At 51.7% G+C, this 25,803-nt stretch overlaps 1 protein-coding gene across 2 annotated transcripts in view; it reads right to left on the bottom strand.

Moving 5' to 3' along the window:
- Window positions 1-25,803, bottom strand: part of PTPRA (protein tyrosine phosphatase receptor type A) — a 112,374-nt gene that overhangs the window by 82,619 nt on the left and 3,952 nt on the right. For both annotated transcript variants that reach the window (XM_065662007.1, XM_065662020.1), the window contains exon 2: window positions 3,403-3,540. The gene's annotated coding sequence lies outside the window, so the exon portion shown is untranslated. The remainder of the gene's footprint in view (window positions 1-3,402; window positions 3,541-25,803) is intronic.

Genomic DNA, 25,803 nt, shown 5'->3' with positions numbered 1-25,803 from the left:
GGATGAAACAAAGGGGAAAGTATGTGGGTGAAAGAACAATGCAATCCGATCACATCTCAAAATGCCTTTTTCTGTTGGTTTTTAATCTAAACCCAAAACTTACACTGAAGCCAAACTTGTGCAGTTTAAAGAGCAAATGTGGGCTTCTCCATGAAGGGATCCATAGAGCCAAGTGGCATAAAGACCTTGCAATAGAAGATAACTGTTTTGGTGGTGACATCTGTGCCATCCACAGCCCAAAAGCTGTCACTGGCCAATGGCAGCAATAGGTGACAGTCACAAGGGAGACACTAACAACCACAGCACCCAAACCTTCCCAACCTCAGCCTGAAATTGCACTGGGAGGCCTCAGAAATCCCACAAGATTCCAAGCAATCTCCAATTGCCCTGGAAGCACAATTAACTTCAGTTGTCTTTTGATTTTTATCTCCATTTTCTCAGGTTCTGGGCTATCTGGGATAGCATTCCATGTCCCTACATGTGGGTATGCACACCAGTGCCTGCAGGTACTTGTCTGGAGATACCCACTTCCCAGTGTATCTGCTTTTCTCCTTGGAAAACAAACCTCAGGGAAGAAGCCCAACCTTTGGGAAATTTCCTTTGGGATATTCATCTTCTTATCCTTTAAAGGCACTGATAAAAATGTTTCTGGTCCCACTGCACCCTGCTGATAGGGATGAGCTCAAACCAAGGGAGCCTTCAGGCTCAGCCTGGCTCTGCTTAGCTCAGCTCTGCACTTCCCAAGTGCTCTCTAATTGCTCTCACAGCGATTTCAACACAAGATGCTGACCTGGCCCTTGCAGTAACGAAGAGATTTTCCTTCCTTCTTCACCTAAATTCCAAAGTTTCCTGATAAACAGGACAGGATCCAGCGAAAGCAATGGGAAACTTGTACTGCATCCCTGGCAGTGCTCAAGGCCAGGTTGGACACAGGGGCTTGGAGCAAGCTGCTCCAGTGGAAGGGGTCCCTGTCCGTGGCAGGGGTTGGAGCTGGAGGAGCTTTAAGGTCCCTTCCAACCTAAACCAGGCTGGGATTGTGTGATTTTGGCAGATATCTGAACACATTCATCAGTCTCTTGCTTCTCCAAAAAGACTTCTCTCAAACAAGCAAAAACCGAGTAACAAACAGAGTCTGGGCTATTAACACTGATGGTGTGCATCATAGGGAAACATCTTCATTTCTTCTCTCTGACTTTAGTCTCACTGAACTTAATCCTTTTCAGCTATGGAGAAAGCATACCCCAAAGACAAAGGGCGGTTGGCCACTTCTCAGTACGTTGTTGGGCTTAATTCAGGTGCTGATCTCAATAGGAGCCTCCCCCAAATCAAGAAGTGAGCCAAGCAGACTAAAACATACACACAGGAAAACATAACGTGAAATTCATTCAATACACACACAAACAGGCCTGCAGCTCATCCCTAAGTATCACACCATTCCCAAGGGAAGCGTTTAGTCACCCCTAAGAGTTACGCCTGACTTCAGTTTGGCACAAGAGGCATCACACCACGTTTGCAAAGGGTTCAAAGACGTTTTATATAGAATCATAGAATCATAGAATAGTTTGGGTTGGAAAGGACCTCAAGATCATCCAGTTCCAACCCCCCTGCCATGGGCAGGGACACCTCACACTAAACCATCCCACACAAGGCTTCATCCAACCTGGCCTTGAACACCGCCAGGGATGGAGCACTCACAGCCTCCCTGGGCAACCCATTCCAGTGCCTCACCACCCTCACAGGAAAGAATTTCCTCCTTAGATCCAATCTAAACTTCCCCTGTTTCAGTTTTAACCCGTTACCCCTTGTCCTGTCACTACAGTCCCTGACGAAGAGTCCCTCCCCAGCATCCCTATAGGCCCCCTTCAGATACTGGAAGCTGCTCTGAGGTCTCCACGCAGCCTTCTCTTCTCCAGGCTGAACAGCCCCAACTTCCTCAGCCTGTCTTCATACGGGAGGTGCTCCAGTCCCTGATCATCCTCGTGGCCTCATCTGGACTTGTTCCAGCAGTTCCATGTCCTTTTTATGTTGAGGACACCAGAACTGCACACAATGCTCCAGGTGAGGCCTCACAAGAGCAGAGTAGAGGGGCAGGATCACCTCCTTCGACCTGTTGGTTATGCAACCATAAACTGGTGTAGTCGGTGAAGCACCCAGGGTCAGCAGGACCCTATGGGCAGGCTTTAGGGAAGCATCAAAGCACACATGGAAACTTCCTCTCCAGACAGGGGGAATGTGGGAAAGCCACAGCAGAAAGAAATGCCTGAAGAGAAGACCTTGCTCATAAGCATCACCAGGATTCACAGGCACATCTCGACGTGCTGCTCACAGCAACACCATCCCTGCATCGAACCTGTTCTGGTTGGAAGGTGCCCTTTGAAACAGTGAACAACAAGTGTTACAGGGTGATTTTTATCTGTTTCTTAGAGCATGCCTCAAACTTTTCCTCATGGGAAGAGCTTTGACCAGAGCAACTGCCTACAAACTCCCGCTGGATGTTGGGGTTCAGTGTTATAAGCAACCTTCCTTCTTACTCCATGACCTTCCTTCTTATGCCATAACCTTCCTTCTTACTCCATGACTTTCTTTCTTACTCCATAACCTTCCTTCTTACTCCATGACCTTCCTTCTTATGCCATAACCTTCCTTTTTAATCCATGATCTTCCTTCTTACTCCATGACCTTCCTTCTTACTCCATAACCTTCCTTCTTACTCCATAACCTTCCTTCTTATTCCATGACATTCCTTCTTACTCCATAACTTTCCTTCTTAGGCCATAACCTTCCTTCTTACTCCATAACCTTCCTTCTTATTCCATGACATTCCTTCTTACTCCATAACCTTCCTTCTTACTCCATAACCTTCCTTCTTACTCCATAACCTTTCTTCTTACTCCATAACCTTCCTTCTTAATCCGTGACCTTCCTTTCTTCAACAAGACTCTGAGTTTCTCCTTTCTCCCTTCTCAATAAACCACTCATGCCAGAATGATGTGCCCGTCTGTGCCAAGATAACAGCAGAGGTCAGTGTATTTCAGTCTAACATGGGTCTGTACAACCAAGATAAAAACGCCATAAAGAAATGCCTTCTTCAGACCAGCACAAACATTGATACCCAACTCTGCACAGCTCAGAGCACAGATTAGAGTTCCAAAAATGAAAGGAAATGAAGAGAAAATACTGGATTCATGGAAGTTTGCATCAAAACAAAGACAACCCCCAGCCTAAGAAGACCATACTCATGAAGATCAACCAGGAGACTGATGGAGCACGGGTTTCTCATTGTAGATATAGTAAGACTAAGAGAAGTGATCCATCAGCACCTCCAAAGGCTGTTCCTCCCCTGCACAGCTTAGGCAGTACCAGCTTCATACCCAAAACAGCTCATTGAAGTTTCTACTGTACCTTAGCTGGGACCTTCATTCAACTCTTCACCTCCCTGATGCGACGGTCAAGGCTTTATCCGATTCAAATCAAAGCAGGACACCAATGGGGAGGACACAATCAATCCTTAATAAGGCTGATGATTATTCCCGATGCGCCCTGTGAGAAAGGAACACCCAGTTAATGGCAGTCCCAGGACAGACCAGTCGTTTCGCATCATCAGCTGGATGAAGCAAACAGGCTTTTTACCACCCCAACTGCTTGAGTTTTGTGATGGAGCCCTGGGATTGTCCCATATAACTGAGATTGTCCCAGCCACAAATGGAGTCGCTGTATGAAATCAGTTTATCAGAGTATTGCAAGCACAGCTGCAGGTACAACAGCTTGCAGAAGGCATGGAGCTGGTCAAGAAGAAGACCGAAGACCATAGCCTGGGCCATTTAGCGACTAACCCAAGGCTATTCAGCCTGCTGATACAGCAGGAGCCTAATGAGCAACAAAACATGGACTTAAACTGTGCTGTTTTGCAGAGAGGACAAAGAGGAACATAAGTCACTTGCCCTGAAGCTGGAAAGATCATAGAATCATGGAATGGTTTGGGTTGGAAGGGACCTTAAAGCTCAACCAGCTCCAACCCACTGCCACGGGCAGGGCCACCTTCCACTAGAGCAGGCAGCAGTGAGTCCTCTTTATTCAAGAATAATTTGTTGTCCTAATTCCTTCCTGTTGAAGCAACTTCGTTTTGCATGGAATAATTAGGACCAATTTGGAGCTGGGATGGTAAAGGAGAGTTCTCTGACTTCAGAAGAGTAGAGAAGAGCAGAACCTCTGCTGCATGAGTCAGGTTGTGCTGTGCCACCCCTCCTCTAGAGCAAAGCTAGAAGCTGTACATGACACCAAACATGGTTGGTAGGAGGGAGCAGGAGAGCACAGAACCCCAGAGTAGCTTGGGTTGGAAGGGACCTCAAAGCTCATCCAGTTCCAACAGAAAGTAACTGAGAAACTGAATATATATATATGTGAATAATTGAGAAAACAACCAGGTCCCATTAAGCCGGTTGCCAAGGGAATAATTCACTTGTCTCTCCCCCAGCTTGATGAAATAGATATTGTTTTCCTCTCCTCCGTACTAACATACCCACAGCTTGAGCAGAGCCACCCATCTGCTCCTGTAGATGGTCTGATACCTGCCTAATTCCACCTCGGAGCCATTTCCATGAGCAGAGAGTAGCTTTGAAGGCACCTTCCCCTGTGTCAGGCCTCCAGAAGGGTTTGTGTGGTTGAAAGGTTTGTCTCCTTTTTCCACTGATGCTTCCTGTCCTGCTCCTGCCCCTGCCCATACCTTGCCTCCTCTAGAGAAGAGAAATAAGGCTGGGGTTAAGGCAAGGGTTTAGATTTGGATGTGCTGGCACAGGGTGCCCAGAGCAGCTGTGGCTGCCCCATCTCTGGCAGTGCTCAAGGCCAGGGGCTTGGAGCAAGCTGCTCCAGTGGAAGGGGTCCCTGCCCATGGCAGGGGTTGGAACTGGATGAGCTTTAAGGTCCCTTCCAACCCAAACCCGTCTGATTCCATGATTTCATAAATGGGACACTCAGTGTATTTCTCTGAAGGTGCTGCAGAAAGGAGGTGCACTCTGCAGCCACAAGGAAGAAGCAGCACCTCCTCCCTGCACACCCACTCCATCGCTTTGCATTCCCTACCAAATAATCCATGCTTCCTCACGGCAATGAGGATTCCCGATCCGGCTTTGTGGCCAAACAGGCTCTCTCTAATTATCCCTCATCCTGACAACACCTAAATGTTGGAACAGGAATACGTCAGGGACTCAAAATGAGAGAGTGGGAAAACAACCCCGTCTCCTTCCTCCAGTCACACCGCGGGTCCCAAGCGCACGAGGACACGCTCCTACCGGAGTCATTCCCACGCATCCTTCCCACACAGTGATTTGTAAGGAATCATTCCTAATGAGAGCGTAGCAGGAATAACTTTGGGACTGCGAGGAGCAGCGGTGTGATTAGAAGGACCGCTCATGTCTAGAGCTGTATTAGAAGTCATTTCCATGCAAGCAAAACAAATATCCCCCTGCTTTTCCAGGAAAAAGCCAAACTCCACAGTGATGGACACGCTCTGCAATCCCATTGACTTCAGAGGGATTGCCTGGTGGTGTGAAGCACCAGGCTGTGGCCTCCCAGCAATGAGTAAATCCCTTCATATTCCTCCCTTCATGATGATCCGATCAGGTGCAGCAGCCAAGACCCCACCAGCCAAAGCTCAGCCCTGCGGTGATGCTGCCCCTCTCCCCACCAAAGCTTGGGAAGGAGGTGGAAGGGAAATAAAGCTCTGATGATGGGAATGCCGATGAGGGAAGACTGAGGCAGGAACCCTCCTTCAACCTAATCCCATCCAGATCCAAGAGCCACTCTGATCCCAGGGCACGAAGCATTTTAGGTAGCGCAGGGCCACACTAACTCCTAATTCCGGCCCTAATCTTTTCTTCTTGTTGCTTAAATGCTCCCAAGATTCCAGACTTTCCTCGGGATAAGGAGGAGCTCCACTCATGTGCGCCTTCTCTCCAAAGGCATCTGGGCTCCTCATGAAGGACATGACCTGCTTTTCCATTTACAATCCCGAAGCAAAAGGCAACTGCTGACCCCACTCTTCACTTGACTCACAGCTGTAGTTACAGGGCTACCAACACGCTGGCACAGAGGCTAATAAACACTGAATGGCCCAGTAAACATCAAGGGCTTTATCTACAGCCCAGTGCAAAGCCTGATCAAATAGAATAATCCTTTGCAAGGCTGTCTGCTGCTTCCCTGGCCTCCAGCGGGATGGGAGGAGATGGAACTGCTCTATATGCAGGCAGGAGAGGGAAATAGCCATAGGGAAAGAGGGGATAGCTACAGGGATACGGGTGTTTTCCCTCCTTCTTTATCTTCTAGAGCCTCATACCTCCAATATGATATTTGAAATGAGTCATTTTGACACATTAAAGCTAGGCACTTATGGTTTTATTCTGTTACACATCACTGTAACAAGCTTCCCTAAAGACCTGATGCTAAATCTCAGTCCAGCGATGGTTTGATAAACTCGCATGAACACGAGATAAAGCACACCAGAAAAAGCCAGGAGGCTCCAGGAAAGCTGGAGAGGGGCTTGGGACAAGGGCCTGTAGGGCCAGGCCAAGGGGAATGGCTTGAACCTGCCCCAGGGGAGACTGAGCTGAGCTCTTAGGCAGAAGCTCTTCCCTGGGAGGGTGCTGAGGCGCTGGCACAGGGTGCCCAGAGAAGCTGTGGCTGCCCCATCCCTGGCAGTGCTCAAGGCCAGGGTGGACACAGGGGCTTGGAGCAAGCTGCTCCAGTGGAAGGGGTCCCTGCCCGTGGCAGGGGTTGGAGCTGGAGGAGCTTTAAGGTCCCTTCCAACACAAACCAGCCTCTGAAAATCACATCCTGGCACTGCTGAGGTCTTCTGCTATATCCAAGGCCACCTGACTCCACCACCACCACCTCTGGGCTCAGGCAATGGGAGCACCGTGCTTCCCAGTTCAACCTGGTCGGACCGGAGCTTCCTCTCACTCTGCTCTATGCAGAAGCCTTAGGGTCAGGGCAGGATTATGAAAACAGAGGCTCAAAGCCAAAACGAAGGCACCTGGAGGCTGGGCTGTCCGGAGCTCACCCCTGCTCCACGCACCAGCCCCATCCCTCCCTCCGTGGGTCATTTCCATCCAGCATGGCCAGGACACTCCTGCAGAGGATGCTTTAAGCCCCATGGAGCAGCCAAACCCCATCAGATGAAGCAGTGAGAGCTCAATATAAACCCACCTGAGTGAACCACAGTGTTGCTGCCTGTTGCGGTGAGCCCAGACCTGGCGAGAGCAAAAATCTACGCCCAAAACGCTTCCTGCCTCTGCATGAGCTTTGTTTGCTTTGGGGTTTGTGGTAGATGGGAGCGCAGAGTGCAGTTTGTGGGCAGATAGGTTATTGCTGCTAATGCAAAGAGATGCGTTTCTTCCCCCTCCTCTTTGACAGATAAAGCACTACAAACGCCATTCAAACAGGCAGCATTCCCAGATGGCATCAAGAATTAGAATGGTTTATTTGTGGCTATAGTGACTTTGAATAAGGAAAAATGGATAAAGGAAGAAATGCATCTGAATTAGGGCTCCCTCGCCTTCCTTTTGCAGCTCATGCTTCAAATAGAGGCAGGGAAAGAGCATTTTGCAGAGCTCCAGAAAGCCACACATGGATAAAAAGAAGCCATTTAGCCAAGGAGGAGGAGAAGAACAATGAGAGTCATGGAAGTCTGCTCTGAGGAGACATCTGGGAAGGTGAAAGGAGGAAGCAAGTGAGAGAAAACACTTTCATAGGGACAGAAATGCCCGCACAGCAGCAAGAGAAGCATTATTAAACTATCATATATTTATACAGCACACACCAAACAAGTGCGATCACACACAGTGCTGAATGCACTCGCAGCCCTACATCAGCTCAGCCCGTCCCTGCGGCTCCTGAGGATGCAGGGATGTATCCCGCTGCAGAATCACAGAGTAGCTGATGTTGGAAGGGAGCTCTGGGGATCATCTGGTCCAGCCCCTGTTCAGACAGGGCCACCCAGAGCCTGGCTCCATCCCCTCAGCCATCTACAGACACGGATGAGACCCCCCTGAGCAGCCCTGGCTCTCTCAGCCTTTCCCCACAGCAGGGATGCTCCAGCCCCTGATCATCTCCGTGCCCTTCACCGGGCTCTCTCCAGCCTGTCCATGTCTCTCTGGCACTGGGGATCCCAGAGCTGGACACAGCGCTCCAGGAAGGATCCCATTCTTCTACCTGCTGGCAATGCTCTGACCAATGCAGGCCAGGACACCACTGACCCCCTTTGCCACAAGGACACGTTGCTGGCTCATGATCAACCTGGTGTTCACCAGGACCCCCATGCCCTTCCCTGCCAAGCTGAGTGTCACCACGCTGTGGGCCCCATCACTCAGCCGGTTTTCAACCCACCTCACTCTGCTCACCCAGTCCATCTGTCAACAGCTTCTCTACGAGGATCCTCCAGGTCATATGGGTCAGGGTCTAAGGCCCAACTGAAGTGCAGGTAGACAACATCCACCATTCTCCTCTCATCTACCAGCCCAGTCGCTTCATCATGGAAGGTCCTCAAGTTGGTCAAGCAGGATTTCCCTTTGGTGAACCCATGCTGACCATTCCTGATGATTCTCCCATCCAGCGCTGGACATGGCTTCCAGGCTGAACTGTTCCATCTCCTATCTGTACTTCATGGTTCTGGCTCAGAAAACTGGGGGAATCTCACATTTATCTACTCAGTGTTCTTGAGGGAAGCTGCTTGATTATTGCAGTGATAGAGACTGCAGGGAAACCGGGCACTGCTGAGGGTGCACCTCGAATCCTGTGCTCAGCTCTGGGCCCCTCACTGCAAGAGACATTGAGGGGCTGGAGTGGGGCCAGAGAAGGGAATGGAGCTGGGGCAGGGCCTGGAGCCCAAGTGTGATGGGGAACGGCTGAGGGACCTGGGGGGTTCAGATGGAGAAGAGAAGGCTCAGGGGGGACCTGATGGCTCCCTACAAGTGCCTGCCAGGAGGATGGAGCCAGGAGGGGCTGGGCTCTGCTCCCAAGGAACAAGGGATGGGACAAGAGGAACCGGCCTCAAGCTGCACCAGGGCAGGTTTAGATGGAGCTGAGGAACAATTCCTGCCCCAGAGGGTGCTCAGGCATTGGAACAGGCTGCCCAGGGCAGGGCTGCAGGCACCGGCCCTGCAAGTGTTCACACAGCGTGGAGACGAGGCCTCGGTGCCACGGGGCAGTGGTGGCCTTGGCAGTGCTGGGAATGGTTGGACTGGATGAGCTGAAAGCTCTTTCCCAGGTGACTCTATGGTTCTATGAAACAGCATATGCAGGACAGAAAAACACTCACGGGTCACTACGAAATCTGGTATCGCACAGGGAAGCTCATCACCAGAGAGCTGAGTTTAGATGAAGAAGTGAAAGAGGCACAGAGAGCATCATTTGTATGGATGACAAACATAGACTCCAGCACTGAAGCCTAAACTTAGTGCAAGAAAATGCCATTTGCTTTCAGCACAAATGGATGACAAACGGACCGAGAAGCCAGTGGCAACATTAACTCCTGGAGCCCAGCATGTCCCAGGAGATCAGATCAAACCCTTCCTGCTCCTTCCATCCAATGCACCCAGACCAGGCACCCGGTGGCCTCTTCGATTGCTTCCATCACCACAATAATGATGCTCAGTTTTAGCATCTTCCTTTTGGCAGAGACTCTCCTAAAAGCCCAATGAAGAAGAAGTAAATGCAAGAATTGAGGGGAAAAGGTGCCAAGAAGGCCTGATGTCTGCCCTCCTCCCTTCAGGGGGATGGCAGGTTAAATGCTCAGCATCAGGCTCCTCAGAAAGCCTTCAAAGGGAGGCACCCTCAGAGGAGATCCAAAAAGCTTTTTTCTTACTAGAAACCACCTAGAACTTGCCACAAGAAAGGGTAAATCCTGCGCAAGCAGTGACATGGAGCCATGGATTCAGCTCCCACTTGGGCTCAGCTTCAAACCCACTTCCCACCTACCATGGTGAGCAGGCTCAGCAGCCCCATGGTCTTCTCTGTCCTTCCCTGGTGATGCTCTGACATTAAACAGCCAACTACACAAGTCACTACCCCAGGAAGGGCACAGTGTAGGGAGAGATGGACTTGCTTAGGAGGGAAGTCTTGGACATGATGCTCCTTCTCAGGACTTTGTATGTGTTTTATGTTAGATACTCACCGGACTGAGAAATCCATGAGCACCCACAATGCACACACTATTGAGAAGGGGGACCGGGACACAATTCCTTCCCGATCACATCCCGCCAATAAGTCGTGTGCTCTCCCGCATGGGTCTGCAAGGAGGGACACAGCACTTGTGCTCCAAACAAGAGAGCACTGCAGGTTTCACACCGATCAAAGGAACAGATACCTAACACTTAACCAGAAGCATCCCAAGGAGCTTCCAGGGTGAGCTGCCCAAGGAGCCCAGATTGCTGGGATCACAGTTCTGATCCTATACATAGGTAGGTATCTAAAAAACATAGGTCTTCAGAAGTAGTCTCTTATTCAAAAGGCCAAGGGCTGCACAGCAGTGACATTTACCATAGAATCCCAGCCTGGTTTGGGGTGGAAGGGACCTTAAAGCTCCTCCAGCTCCAACCCCTGCCATGGGCAGGGACCCCTTCCACTGGAGCAGCTTGCTCCAAGCCCCTGTGCCCAACCTGGCCTTGAGCACTGCCAGGGATGGGGCAGCCACAGCTTCTCTGGGCACCCTGTGCCAGCGCCTCAGCACCCTCCCAGGGAAGAGCTTCTGCCTAAGAGCTCAGCTCAGTCTCCCCTCGGGCAGGTTCAAGCCATTCCCCTTGGCCTGGCCCTACAGGCCCTTGTCCCAAGCCCCTCTCCAGCTTTCCTGCAGCACCTTCAGGCACTGGAGCTGCTCTCAGGTCTCCCCTTCAGGAGCCTTCTCTTCTCCAGGCTTTCAGTTAAACTCTCTTTAGTTAAAACTTTGCTCTTCTGGTACCTTTAATACTTCAGCACTAGAAACTGAACATCAGTTTTGCTTTGAGGCTTTCAGCAGTGACTCAATGTTATCTACAGCGTTGGACCACATACGATCCGCAATCCTGAGGTTGGTTTGTCCCTTCCCTAGCACAGAAAACGCTTCCTTTCAGGAGCAATCAGCCTGCAGAACTGTGTTATAAAATCATCAGAGCTGGATGCAAGTGAAGGAGGAAGCACAGGTCCCAGAGAAGCTTCACCCTCAGCTGTGGAAACAAACCTGCAGAGACCTCAGCCTGCACATACCTGTGCCCAGAGCTCTCGGATGAGGGTGATGCAGGGCTCTCAGGCTCTGCAGAAGCTGCAGTCTCCTGCCGTGCTTACAGGAAGCATGATAAACACACCAGCATTCAAATGGCTCCAGTAGCCCCCTCACCATGTGCATCTCCTGGAAGCAATCCCAAAGGTTTAGCTGGGATTTAAGCCCTGCTGGTGCTCAGCACCACGCATCACACCAGCAGTGAAGGGCCAGAGGTAGATGTGCAGCTTTAGAAAGAGGATGCAGCAACAGGAAATATCCCTGCACTGAGGGACCAAATTAACTTGCTGATGTAAGGCACCAGCATCGCATTAACGAGGCAGATGCTGTGCATGCACAAAGCCATGCCTGGGAGGACTTCAAGGGGAACATGTGCTGTGTATGCACAAGGGAAGAGCCTGGACACGGCCATCATCTTGTCCTGCTGGAAGGGAAGGGATCTGTGCAATATCCGAGTGAGCTGACAAACCTTCACTGGCAAACAGCCATCCCCCCCAGTTCCACAGGGCCGGCTCTTTCAGTGAGTGTTTTCCCTGGAAGAGCATTGGACATGAAGCAAATCCAAACCAAAGCTGAGGAGCAGCACTTGGGGGTGCTGGGTGAGGAGAAGCTCCCCATGACCCAGCTTCAGTGAGCGCTTGAGCCCAGAACCGCCCCCGCCATGTGCTGGGCTGCACCCCCAGAGCGTGAGCAGCAGCTCAGGGAGGAGATCCTGCCCCTCTGCTGTGTGATGGGGAGACCCCCCCCTGCAGCCCTGATCCAGCTCTGGGGCAGCAGCACAAGAGGAACGTGGAGCTGCTGGAGCGAGGCCAGAGGAGGCCATGGAGATGCTGCGAGGGCTGGAGCAGCTCTGCTCTGGAGCCAGGCTGAGAGAGCTGGGCTGGGGCAGCCTGGACAAGAGAAAGCTCCTGAAGGGGAGACCTCAGAGCAGCTCCCTGTAAGCACTGGGAGCTGCTCTAAGTTGTCCCCATCACCTTCTCTTCTCCAGGCTGAACAAGCCCAGCTCTCCCCAGAGATCCCATCTTCTCCCAGAACACTTCCCCATCTCCACCCTGGAATGCTTTTGCCCAGGGATCTTCCTTCCATGACTTCCAGTCACCTTTTTGATCCACATAAGGCTTAAGCATCTTTCCTCAAGCAGCGACAGAGCTTAACACGTGGGATAGAGGTGTTGGCAAACACCGACAGCACACAGGTTGGGAATGTGCCAGCAGGAGAGCACCATCAACTCCAAACCTTGTGATACCCACAGCTCACAAAGCTCCACCACGTCTTCACCCACAGCTTTTACAGCATTAGTAAAGAGCACAACAAAGAGGCATTGCCTGAAAGGTTCCGACTGAGCTCCTTTGCAGGGAAAGAAGCAGCAGAACTGGTTTGGAAAGAGAAGAGGAAAGAAAACACAGATGAGCCTGATAACGTGTCTTAATTAATAAAGCATAAACCAGACAGGCTGGTTCAGGCTGTGTGTCCCATCTGCTCTGACCTCAGTCAGGAGCATCCCCATCTCCACAAGTGCCACTTGCCATATAAATATTCCTGTGTGCTGACAAGTCAGAGATGAGCCCTCAGCACCCGGCACATGTGCTCCTCTGTGGCCTCATCTCATGTCCTTGTGCTCTTTGCTATAGGAAGAAGGGATGAACAACAAATGATGAGTGCCCAGTGTGTAAAGCCTGGTCCTGAGACACCAAAAGGACCAAACAACAGAGTCTGGTGAGAGGCTGAAAAAGCTGGGCTGGGTCAGCCTGGACAAGAGAAGGCTCCTGAAGGGGAGACCTGAGAGCAGCTCCAGTGCCTAAAGGGGCTGCAGGAAAGCTGGAGAGGGGCTTAGGACAAGGGCCTGTAGGGCCAGGCCAAGGGGAATGGCTTGAACCTGCCCGAGGGGAGACTGAGCTGAGCTCTTAGGCAGAAGCTCTTCCCTGGGAGGGTGCTGAGGCGCTGGCACAGGGTGCCCAGAGAAGCTGTGGCTGCCCCATCCCTGGCAGTGCTCAAGGCCAGGTTGGACACAGGGGCTTGGAGCAAGCTGCTCCAGTGGAAGGGGTCCCTGCCTGTGGCAGGGGTTGGAGCTGGAGGAGCTTTGAGGTCCTTTCTAACCCAAACCATCCTGTGACTCTATGATGCTCTATCTCTTCATGCGTGCCCAGAGCAGCTGTTGGCAGCTGCACCTGAGCAAACCAGTGAGAATCAAATCGGGAGAAGACAGTCTGCTATTCTTCATGCAGCACGAGAGCACAGGGATGGGACTGAATAAGCAATGTTCTGCTGGGAAAGTCCACACCACACCTATGATTACACACAGACACACATCAGCCCAGCGTTCCGGCAGCCAAACGGGGAACACCAATGCCTTATTAAAGGAGAACCTTGAGTAACTCGGATGCAAACAATCTCCTGTGCACCTGGGATGCCAAACCCCTTGCACTGTCTTTAGGACAAAGAGCTGCTTTCATAAAGTGCTGATCCGCAGTCAGCGCTGACAGGGGAAGGTGCGGGGAGGATCTGCCATTATGGAAGCATCCTTAGCCCAAGCCTCCAAGCTCAAACTGTGACTTCCCGTAGCTCAAGGAACATCGAATCCCAGCCTGGATTGGGTTACAAGGGACCTTAAAGCTCACCCAGTTCCAGCCCCTGCCATGGGCAGGGACTCCTTCCACTGGAGCAGCTTGCTCCAAGCCCCTGTGTCCAACCTGGCCTTGAGCACTGCCAGGGATGGGGCAGCCACAGCTTCTCTGGGCACCCTGTGCCAGCGCCTCAGCACCCTCACAGGGAAGAACTTCCCTATATCCAACCCAAATCTCCCCTCCCTGAGCTGCTGCTCACACTCTGGAGGTGCAGCCCAGCACTGGGTGGGGGGGGTTGTTCTGGGTTCAAGCACACTGAAGTTGGGTCATGGGGAGCATCTTGTCCAACCGCTGTGTCTCGCTCCAGCCCAGTTCCCATCCCCACATCCCTCAAAATCCAACAGCATTAAACAATGGGGAGCTTCTGTGTGCAAATCCCTGTTGCTGCACCGGGGATCATCACACATCACAACTGCAATGTGAAGGAACAACACAGCAGCGATGGTGAAACCCCACAGCACAGATATGCTCTCCAGACTTCCCTCTCAGAGCTAAACACAGACATTCCATGTGGGTGGCTGCATCTTCATCCCAAGAAGGTCAACCAACGGAGGAAGCCTCTGCTGTGCTGCAATAGCCAAGATCTCAGGCAAACTACTTAAAGGCAAGGACTTTTCCTCAGGAAATGGACAATCAGTTGCCAGTAGCATCCTGGAAGTCTTTCCTCTGACAAAGAACAGGCTACGTAGGAATGGAGCTAACCAGGAACAAGGAACATGCACAGAAGGCAGAAGAGAAGTTGAAGTGGGACTTGCTGCCTGTGTTGGAATGGTACTGGGGGTGCAGGGGAGACTGGGGCAGCAGCCCATGCTCTGCAATAGGCACAGAAGCAAGTTTCCATGGCAGCACGCTCCTTTCAAGTCAGATGCATTAGATCATCTCATCCCCTGGAGTATGCCCTTTCCTAATGTTTTGCCCAGACCAATTTCACATGTCAAAAGCAATGGTTGGGTTTGCGGTTATTTTAACTACTTTGAGCTCCCATAAAGCCAGTGGAGGATGAGGATTTGAGTCTGCTCTGTCTTTCCCATTACAACAGCAGGTCCTGCTGCAGCCTGATTACAGCATCTCCTGCCATGCAGGAGGCTGGAAGGGCAGTTGGCCTTGCAATTGGAATTAGAAACATTCAGGAATCCTTCAGTGCTCAGTGCTCATGTGCAATGAGAGTTAAGGGAAGAGCATGCAGTCTCAAGGGAAGAGCATCCCTTAGAGAAAGCCATTCTCACTGGCTTCAGACTGCTCCAAAACAGTCTTATTCCTCCTGCTTGCCATAGAATCGTGGTTTGGATTGGAAGGGACCTTAAAGCTCATCCAGTTCCAACCCCTGCCATGGGTAGGGAGACCTTCCACTGGAGCAGCTTGCTCCAAGCCCTTTCCAATGTGTCCTTTCTAATCCTTTCAAGAAGAAAAACCTTCACTACAAGAAGATTTTAGATGCATGGGGCAGTTTGGGGATGGACAGTGTTGCCCTACCTGAATGCATGTAAAAGACCCCACAACTAAAAAGGTTTGACTCATCTTCCCAGACATCCAGCATCTTGGATTTAGCTCTTGGATAAGTGTAAGTGGAAACGAGCACTACAAGCTGGAAACATCTGGATAGAGATGTTAAACATGACAGAACTGTCAGGTCACATCTGGTTTCCACATTTTCGCTTCAGCCTAACAAGAAGCAAGAGTCAGGCAGTTGGGGACACTGATTGGAGCTGGGAGATGTTCCATAGTGGGATCCTCCAAGGCAGGGTGAGTGCTTTCAGACCAAGGTAAGCAAGCTGAGCTGCCTTCCCCCATCGTCAGATCTGGTCCCATACGTGCAGAAAGGAAGGAGCAGAAGAATAACCCCTCCAAACCACCACCTACGCCTCACACCAGCTCCCTTCTGTCACAGAACAACTCATCAGCTCTTCGCACCTTCGGTTCCTCTCAACACCGGAGCATGATTCTGTGGTTCTATGAATATAAAGTGCAAATATTAATGGGGAAGTAGGCACAGCTGCACCAAGGTTAAAGGGAGGTTATGGGACTAAAGCACTGGGTTCAGCTATAGCATGTTCCTGGCTATCAAAGGTGACAAGGTTTAGCAGCTTGTTATTAATCATGAGTCTTCTGCAGGATGTTTTCTGCAAGGAAAACACAAAAGTGCTGCTTTTTCAGCTGCTCGTTACTTAAAGTGAGTTGGATGAGCCCCAATTCCGAGGGAATAAATCCCTTTTGGATCAGGCAGTGGGTAAGTCGAGTGGGAAGCAGTCAGCATCGTTACACACATCAGAGCTACTCTCCAAGCAAGACACTTCAGGCTTTGAGTATAAAACCCAGTACTTCTCAACAAGGATGGGAGCTCCTTCTCTTTCATACATCTCCCCTTTTCCCTAGGGACAGCAGGCAGCCTTGTAGGACGTAACAGGAATACCCCTGTCCCTGCCGGTGTGCAAGGCAGGCTTTGATAAATGGGAGTAGGATGGTGACTGAAGGAAAGTTCATGGAAGAGAGCTCACAGAAGACAGGAATAGCAAAGAGCTTCAACTGAAGCCAGGAAAGACTTAACAAACAGGCATCTTTGCACTTGAAGCTGTAAGGAAGAGCCCTGCCCAGAGGAAAGAAAATCTACAAATGGAAGAATTAAGTGGGCAAGTGCTTGCCATAAGCGTGATTTTGTCAACGGAGACGATTTATGGAACAGCATCCTAAAAGCAAAGGATGGGAGAAAGGAGGACAGCACAGGTACTGCCAGACCTGCTGCATGCAGGCACCGTGTTCATAAAGTTATCACAGACTGGTTTGTGTTGGAAGGGAGCTTAAAGCTCCTCCAGCTCCAACCCCTGCCACGGGCAGGGACCCCTTCCACTGGAGCAGCTTGCTCCAAGCCCCTGTGTCCAACCTGGCCTTGAGCACTGCCAGGGATGGGGCAGCCACAGCTTCTCTGGGCACCCTGTGCCAGCGCCTCAGCACCCTCCCAGGGAAGAGCTTCTGCCTAAGAGCTCAGCTCAGTCTCCCCTTGGGCAGGTTCAAGCCATTCCCCTTGGCCTGGCCCTACAGGCCCTTGTCCCAAGCCCCTCTCCAGCTTTCCTGCAGCCCCTTTAGGCACTGGAGCTGCTCTCAGGTCTCCCCTTCAGGAGCCTTCTCTTGTCCAGGCTGCCCCAGCCCAGCTCTCTCAGCCTGGCTCCAGAGCAGAGCTGCTCCAGCCCTCGCAGCATCTCCGTGGCCTCCTCTGGACTCGAACAGGCATTTCCAAGATCATCTTTCAGCTCTTGGCTGTGGAGATGGAGGGGCAGGATCCAAGATCCACTCACAGCAGGCAGATGCAAACAGATGCAAACAGCTCCTCTGTGTCTCGCTCCTGTGCTGCAGGACAGACCTGTGGTGAGACTCTGGCATGACCCAGCACCACTGGTCTCAGCAGTGCTGGCTGCAGGCAGAGCAGAGGGTGAGGAGGGGTCTGCTGCCATCCCATGTGCATGCTGGACCACTCCAGCCTGGCCCCATCAGAGTGCACAAGGACATCAGTTGAGCTGCAGCAAAGCCTGGGAGCTCCCCAAAGCCAAGCTCCTGAGGTGCCCGTTCAACATCACCGGGCTCTGAGCACCGAGAAAGCTCAGCAGAAACAAGAAGGTTTCTCTGAAGTCATCCTGGGTTGTTGCTTCCAAACCTGATACCCGCACAGGCTCAGTGCCTGCTGCTGGCACAGGAACACACTGCACTGCTGTCTGCCAGGGCATGGGGGAGAAGGGAGGGTTTGGGAGCTGGGGCTCTGAGGGAGGGAGGAAACGATCCCCCCCAGTATAGAGGAAAGGTGTGGATGGGCTGGAGAGGGTCCAGAGAAGGGCCACAAAGATGATCCAAGGATTGGGAAGTGTTAGAGGCAAGGCTGAGCGAGCTGGGATTGTTCAGCCTGGAGAAGAGAAGGCTCAGGGAGCCCTTGTCACCGTGTTCCAGTGTTTAAAGGGTGGCTACAAAGCAGATGGAGACTCCCTTTTAACAAGGAGTCCCATGGAGAAGACCAGGGATGATCTCTCCTGGGTTGATTCTGACTGGAATTTAGCTCCAGAAGAGGACGGACCAAACTCACATTCAAATCTATTTGAGTGGTTCTTGTTAGCAAGAACAGATCTAAGCACCACACACATACTGAGTTCTTCTCCTCCATCCCATCACTCCCCAATACTCCCCAGCTTCCCACTTCTCCCCAGGGGTAGATCCAAGCGTCTCTGCAGCCCAGATACAGCTCAGAGCCTGTATGTGGGGCCAGATCCAGGAAGGAAGTGACTTTGAGGATGTATTTCAAATGCTTTGGAAGCCTTGGAGTCGTTTCTTCAGTGTTTTCGTTGCTTCAAAGTAAAACCAAGTCCCAGCTTCAGAAAATGGATGAAGTAAAACCATCAGCAATGAGAAACATTGATCCTAACGTAACATCCAGCACCACAGCAGGATGGGATCAGTCGTAACCACACATCGAGTGACCACAGACGAATTAGAGCGGGCAAAGAACTGGCTGAAGAACATTGCAGAGCTCCAGCACGGTCACTGGAAAAGCCTCATTCAAGAGGGACACAAAACGCCTCCGTATCTTTGACAAAAGCCACTGTTACCTCGTCGCTAGCCCAGTGATGGATGTTGGTAGCCCATGGACTTGTGCCACAGCATCTGCCTGAAGCCACATTGTGTCCCAAGGCCTGGTCAGCATTAGCTCCCCCCAAGCCCCCAAAACCCCTACCAAAGGTCCCCCCATGAGCCTTCTCTTCTCCAGACTAAACCCCCCCCCCCCCGGTCCCTCAGCCGCTCCCCATCACACTTGTGCTCCAGGCCCTGCATCAGCTCCATTGGCTCTAAGGAGCATCCCAAAAGGAGCTGGGCTGCCGTTTCTCACCTCAACAGCAAAATAACCCTCCTGCAGCAAGAGGCCAGTCCTGTCAGGGAACACAAAGCTCAAGCAATGATTTAGATCTGTAACAATTACTGTAACAGGCAAAATGGAAGAGAAATGAGGAAGTGGGGGGCTTCTTCCCCAGCCCTGGGCTTGGGATCTGCTGCTGGCAGGGTTTCTCGGAGCCTGTAAAGCAGGGAATATTGCCCATGGACTCATGGAAGCTGGTTTCTGAGCTGCCACCCATGTCCTGCATTAGTTAATCATAGCATGTCTGTAACTACATCACTTCAGTGAAGCAGCAGGGGAAGGAAAGGTCAATACTAAATAGAAAGAAGCAGGCTCAGCTGGCCAGGAAAACCTTCCGGGATGTGAGTGGATGGTATTCCAGCAGACAGGCCTCCAGGAACTGAAATTCCCTTGAATCCGAGTCACATTTCTTGGCCTGTGGGACACTGAAGAGCCCAAAATTAAACCCCTCAATGCATCCAACATCACTCTCCCTGTGCTATGGGCTGCATGAGGAGCTGTGCTAAGGGAGCTGAGGAGCTGCTCTCCACACCACATCATTCCACAGCAGCTGACCTCCAAAGATCCCATGATGGCAACTCTAAAACCACTCTACAAAAAGGAAATCATAGCAAAGAATCCACACAAAAGCAGCTGAGCAAGTATTGAGCAACTGCAAAGTTCCTGGCTTCCTAAAAGCAGCCCTGATCTTGCAGTAAGTTCCAAAACCCCCATGGAATAGGTCAGATCCCGAGCTGGATGCTGCGGAGCTGCCCAGGAGCCCTGGCTGAAGGTTCCACCAGGCTATCACCAGACCTGTGTGCTTCATCTCTGAAGCACTTTTTCCCCTTGCAGGACTTTCCATGCTCTTGTGCACAGGCTCCTTGTTCTCCATCCACCAAATAAGCTGAGTAAAAATGCAGTTTCTCAGTCCTTTACGTTCAAAAGGGGCTTGTCCACAGGCTGAGCAACTTGGCTTTGCTTCATGGGGGTGGAGGAGGAATGGAGATGCATGAGAGGAGACTGAGATGAGCTCTTAGGCAGAAGCTCTTCCCTGGGAGGGTGCTGAGGCGCTGGCACAGGGTGCCCAGAGAAGCTGTGGCTGCCCCATCCCTGGCAGTGCTCAAGGCCAGGTTGGACACAGGGGCTTGGAGCAAGCTGCTCCAGTGGAAGGGGTCCCTGCCCGTGGCAGGGGCTGGAGCTGGAGGAGCTTTAAGCTCCCTTCCAACCCAAACCAGGCTGGGATTCCATGTTTTTGGACACCCTAATTTCAAGCTGTGTCATTGTTCAGCAGGGACAGGCTGCAAACTGCAGCATCCTGCCTACAACAGCTCTTACACTTGGGACTGAACCATACTAAGAGTTGATGAGCAGAAACAAGCAGAGCAGATAAGGAACCGCTAAGGTCAAGTTTGTAGCAAACAAGAGCCATGATTCTCCATCCAGCTGCAGGGCTTGTGTCCCACAGGAGCAAAGAACCCTCTTCTGCAAGACCCCCTGGATCTAGGTGGGAATGGCGACCAAGACTAATCCAGCCAACTGGTTCAACCAACACTGACTTAAGGTTCCAGTGAGAGGGAACACAGAAGCTTTGCAAAGGGGGAAAGGACATGATGGTGGGGCTGCAGCACCTCCACAGAGAAACCACCACCCTTCCTAATTCATACCTGCTCTGGAGCCTGCTGATAGCTCCCCATGCCCTCCTCCCACAGCTGTGTTGGGCAATGGGGCAGCATCAGCTGCTCCATCCCACGCTGCTCACTCAGCTGTATAGAGGGAAAAGAAGCTCCCTGGGTTCCTCTTTTCTTGCCACAAACAGGCCGAGCTCCAGCTGAGGGTTCATCCTTTCAAAGCAGCTCTCTGTGTTTCACAACTCATCTTCAGGTTTCTACATGAAGAGGGCAACATATGGGAAGTTACATAAACTCCAACTCCCCCCCCCCCCCGAATGTGCTGGATGCTGGGAGAAAAAGACAATTATCTCATACAAGCACTGAACTCAGTTTAACAAATAGCAAGGAAGGCAAAGAGTGAAGCCTCCATCACATCGGGGATAAGACACAGGAGCAAGCAGCAGCATTAGATACTCAAGTGTGAAGGGGAACGGCTGAGGGACCTGCGGAGTTCAGATGGAGAAGAGAAGGCTCAGGGGGGACCTGATGGCTCCCTACAAGTGCCTGCCAGGAGGATGGAGCCAGGAGGGGCTGGGCTCTGCTCCCAAGGAACAAGGGATAGGACAAGAGGAACTGGCCTCAAGCTGCACCAGGGCAGGTTTAGATGGAGCTGAGGAACCATTCCTGCCCCAGAGGGTGCTCAGGCATTGGAACAGGCTGCCCAGGGCAGGGCTGCAGGCACCGGCCCTGCAAGTGCTCACACAGCGTGGAGACGAGGCCACAGTGCCATGGGGCAGTGGTGGCCTTGGCAGTGCTGGGGTGAAGGATTCACCTGATGATATTAAAGGGCTTTCCCAACCTGGTCGATTCCATGATTCTATGCCTGGGTCACAGATCTCATCTCCAGGTACCTACTAGAATAACAACCCCAACTCATACACAACCACTTCAGATGAAGCCAGGTATAGGAAAGCCTTCACATGAGGTGGCCGAGTGCTTCTTCTCAAAGTAGTGCTGGGTGAGAGATTCCCCCACAGTCCCATGGTAAGGCCTGCAGCTGCTCCAGATGTGCTCACCAAACGGACCTCCAGAGCCCAGCAGAGGTTTGCAATGCAAATCCACCCATTGCCCAGCAGTATGAACACAATCATTCCTCAAAGGGCTAAAATGCTGGGAAAAAATTAGGGATCTACAGATGAATGTGTTGGAGGTCACTGCCTGGTTGAAAGATCCTGAAGGACTGAGTGAAACAGAACCTAAAAGCAGGAAAACTTTACCCACAAAAACGTGAAATCAAATCACGCCAGCCATGGAAACAGAATTCCCATTTCTCTTCCTAGATAACTTTAAAAAACTCATTTAACCTCTCTAATCGCAGTCATAGCCAGCAGAGTGTCTAAAACCAAACTGCTGCCATTGAGTCGACCAATGATCCCGCCTGGCATTCCCACTGGGATGAGAATGACACAGTGACTGGGATTAAAACCATCTCTCTGTCTGTAACCAAATGGGTTTAAAGTCTCCTCAAGAGAAAATCTGAAGGATTAGCCATGCTTTTCTATTCATTATTCATTTTAAGTCAGCTCTGTTAATCTCTAATGCATCATTCAGGCCTAGCACCGATGGCATTAGTGTCTTTGAGGAGATGGGGTGAAGCTGCAGCACTTGGGCTGCTACAGAGAAACAAGGGAAGAGTAAGTGTGAGCTTCCAGGTAGAGACTAAGTATACAGATACACAGCACAGGAGAGCGGGCCTAAAGTTACACCTGTGAGCCTTCATACAGAAGAATCATCCTAGAATGGATCGCGTTGGAAGGGAGCTTAAAGCTCCTCCAGCTCCAACCCCTGCCACGGGCAGGGACCCCTTCCACTGGAGCAGCTTGCTCCAAGCCCCTGTGTCCAACCTGGCCTTGAGCACTGCCAGGGATGGGGCAGCCACAGCTTCTCTGGGCAAGGAGCGGCCAGTTTGGAAAACAGTGAAATCCAGAGGCTCTGACACACAGCACGTGTTAAGCAATGCTGGAAAACACATGTGAAAATGTTTCTTTCCAGGCTTCTCAAACATATCCATAAGAGCTTCACTTCTGGAACAAAAGGGAGATGATTATCTGCTGGCATGATAAAGGCATTATTGGGATTGTAAGGAAGGAGGGAGGTTTTCAGTGCTGTCTTGCCACACATTATCACAAGAGAGATTTATGGTACCTCAAAACCTCCAGGTCTGGAGCCAGGGTATGGCTGTGCTGAGCACACAGTGCCGGGAACAACAGGCTGCCCTTTCCCAAAGCACCGCTGGAATCCTCATAAACCACTAAAATGAAGTTTGGATTTTAATAAAAGCAAATCCTGTTCTTCATATTTCTCCTCTTACTCAGTAAAATTTTCTTATTTGAGGGTTTCTGCCTTCTAGAAACCTCCACCAGCATCGCGACTGCAGCATCTGTCCCATCTGCCCCTGGATTTAGCTGAGTCTTCTGGACCACCTCACCATAAGCAGCCAGACTGAGCTGTTTTCCTGCTTTTCTTCCACTAACCCATGCCACTGCCCAGGCTGGTCACTTCTTCCTCCATCTCTGAACTTCTTCTCCTGCCCCTGATCATGGGCTGGGTCTGCACCACCTGTGGCAGAGGCTTTTGGGGACAGATAAGCACAGATATGGCCAATATAAAATCATGGAATGGTTTGGGTTGGAAGGGAGCTTAAAGCTCATCCAGTTCCAACCCCTGCCATGGGCAGGAACCCCCTCCACTGGAGCAGCTTGCTCCAAGCCCCTGTGTCCAACCTGGCCTTGAGCACTGCCAGGGATGGGGCAGCCACAGCTTCTCTGGGCACCCTGTGCCAGCGCCTCAGCACCCTCCCAGGGAAGAGCTTCTGCCTAAGAGCTCAGCTCAGTCTCCCCTCGGGCAGGTTCAAGCCATTCCCCTTGGCCTGGCCCTACAGGCCCTTGTCCCAAGCCCCTCTCCAGCTTTCCTGCAGCCCCTTTAGGCACTGGAGCTGCTCTCAGGTCTCCCCTTCAGGAGCCTTCTCTTGTCCAGGCTGCCCCAGCCCAGCTCTCTCAGCCTGGCTCCAGAGCAGAGCTGCTCCACCCCTCGCAGCAGCTCCGTGGCCTCCTCTGGACTCACTCAAGCCCATCTGGCCACATTAAGCGGACTGACCTCCAGGTCAGTGCAGGTCCTCCCTTTCCTTGTTCTGGTTTTTAATAAATAAAGAGGAATAAACACAAATCCTTCCCAGATTTCACAAGAAACCTCTTGAGGTCACATCACTTCAGCGCTCACCTGAGAGCTCACAAGGGCAAGATGCCTATTGCAAAGGGCGAAGGAAAGAAGTGATGCCCAACTGGTAGCAAGCAGGACTTCAAGCTGGCTGCAATGCAGGTTGAAGGCAAGAACACATTTCCTGGCTGCAGAACACTCTCTGACACGTACCATGATGTAATTTGCTAACACAAATCAGTAACATCAGCCTTCAGCCAGCTGCAGTTTGTGAATGAAGGGTTTGGAATCTTCAGTCTCAATTGAGATACTGACTCTATAAGCAAGGGTTTGAAAGCAAGGGATGGACCCCACACATTCCATAGGATTAGAAGAGGATCTGCTTCTTGGTCTCTGATCGCTGTTCTTCCTACCACCTGGTCAAAGTTAAAGTGTGCATGAGCAGACCATGCTCTGTACGTGACAGAGACACCCTGGAAGCACAGAAGGCAAGTGAGGATGGTTGGGTAACAGCTTTGAGAAGACCCTCTACAGGGGGTCAGAAGACCTCCAGCTCCTTGGAGGAGAACATCCGAGCACAGACTGAGGGAAACTTCCTACCTTCAGTAGTTAAACCAGACACATCTGCTGCTCTCTGCAGCAAGGTCACTGCTGATGGGGTGGAGACCAAAGTACGCTAAACCCCTGGGGTTTACATCATCAGAACAATAACTCAGAGAGGTTACAGAATCATAGAATCACAGGACGGTTGGGGATGGAAGGGACCTTAAAGCTCCTCCAGCTCCAACCCCTGCCACGGGCAGGGACCCCTTCCACTGGAGCAGCTTGCTCCAAGCCCCTGTGTCCAACCTGGCCTTGAGCACTGCCAGGGATGGGGCAGCCACAGCTTCTCTGGGCACCCTGTGCCAGCGCCTCAGCACCCTCCCAGGGAAGAGCTTCTGCCTAAGAGCTCATCTCAGTCTCCCTCTGGCAGGTTCAAGCCATTCCCCTTGGCCTGTCCCTGCAGCCCCTCTCCAAGTGTGTCATTTCAACCCCCAGGCGTGCCATGGAAGGCAGTCAGCCCAAGGGGGGTTGGTTCAACCACGGAGCAACCAGTGCTGATTGATTCACTGCTCCACCTGAATCAAGATTTCCTGTCCCCTATTACTTAACTCAGACACACAAACCCTGCAAGCTGGAACACGCCAAACCCTGGTTTTAAGGCTGGTAAGTTGCTGCAGCTCTGCAAGCTGCCTCCAATGTGCTTACATCAACCCAACTCGGAGCTTCAAACAGCATTTGGGACCCTCAAGTTACGAAGACAGATCTCAAACCTCCCATTTGAGCCGGCAGGCAGCTTCCACAGGCAGTCCCATATCCACACACTGGGAAGCCTGTTTCACTCACAGCGTGTCTCCTGCCAGATGGGATTTCCAAGCTAAACATCTCCCATTCCTACTGCATCCAGAGCTCAGCACTCTGGAAGAAGAGGACATGGACTCAGTGCTCACCACCTTCACCAGCAGAAAAGAACCCACAAGCACTGAGGAAGGTGGGTGTGACACAACGAAGCCTACAGTACCTTCATGCCGTGCTTCCCAGGTAAAGGCCAGGGAAGCCAGGAAGGACGCCTGCAACTTCTCCTCGAAACCCACAGGGGCTTGGGGGAGGGAAGGAATTTGGCTGCCTTCCCTGTTCTACGCAAAGGAAGGGAGAACAGGGATGTCTTCCTGGGAGGACCAGAAAATAGCCTCGAGTCAGACTGCGGGGCAGGATGTGGAAGTCCTTGTCACAGCAATAAAAAGGTCTCACGTACTTGGCCGGGGCCAAGTCAGGAATACTCCAGGCTGGTCAGAGGCAGCTTCTCACATAAGTGTGGTGGGAATGGTTTGGTTTGTTTGTTCCTCAGTGCTATCCAAGGAGGAAGGAGGTGGTGGTGGTCCATTCCCCCTCCCCACAGACATCCTCAGCTCCCTGCAACAGCAGAAGGCTGGAGACATCTGCACCTCCTGGGCAGACCTCAAAGCAGCTCCCAGTGCCTAAAGGGGCTACAAGAAACCTGGAGAGGGGCTTTGGCCAAGGGCCTGTAGGGCCAGGCCAAGGGGAATGGCTTGAACCTGCTAGAGGGGAGACTGAGCTGAGCTCTTAGGCAGAAGCTCTTCCCTGTGAGGGTGCTGAGGCGCTGGCACAGGGTGCCCAGAGAAGCTGTGGCTGCCCCATCCCTGGCAGTGCTCAAGGCCAGGTTGGACACAGGGG

The sequence above is a fragment of the Lathamus discolor genome, chromosome 1 (assembly GCF_037157495.1).
Source record: "Lathamus discolor isolate bLatDis1 chromosome 1, bLatDis1.hap1, whole genome shotgun sequence".
In the NCBI taxonomy this organism is placed as follows: domain Eukaryota; kingdom Metazoa; phylum Chordata; class Aves; order Psittaciformes; family Psittacidae; genus Lathamus; species Lathamus discolor.
This window is presented reverse-complemented; position numbering and strand designations above follow the sequence as displayed.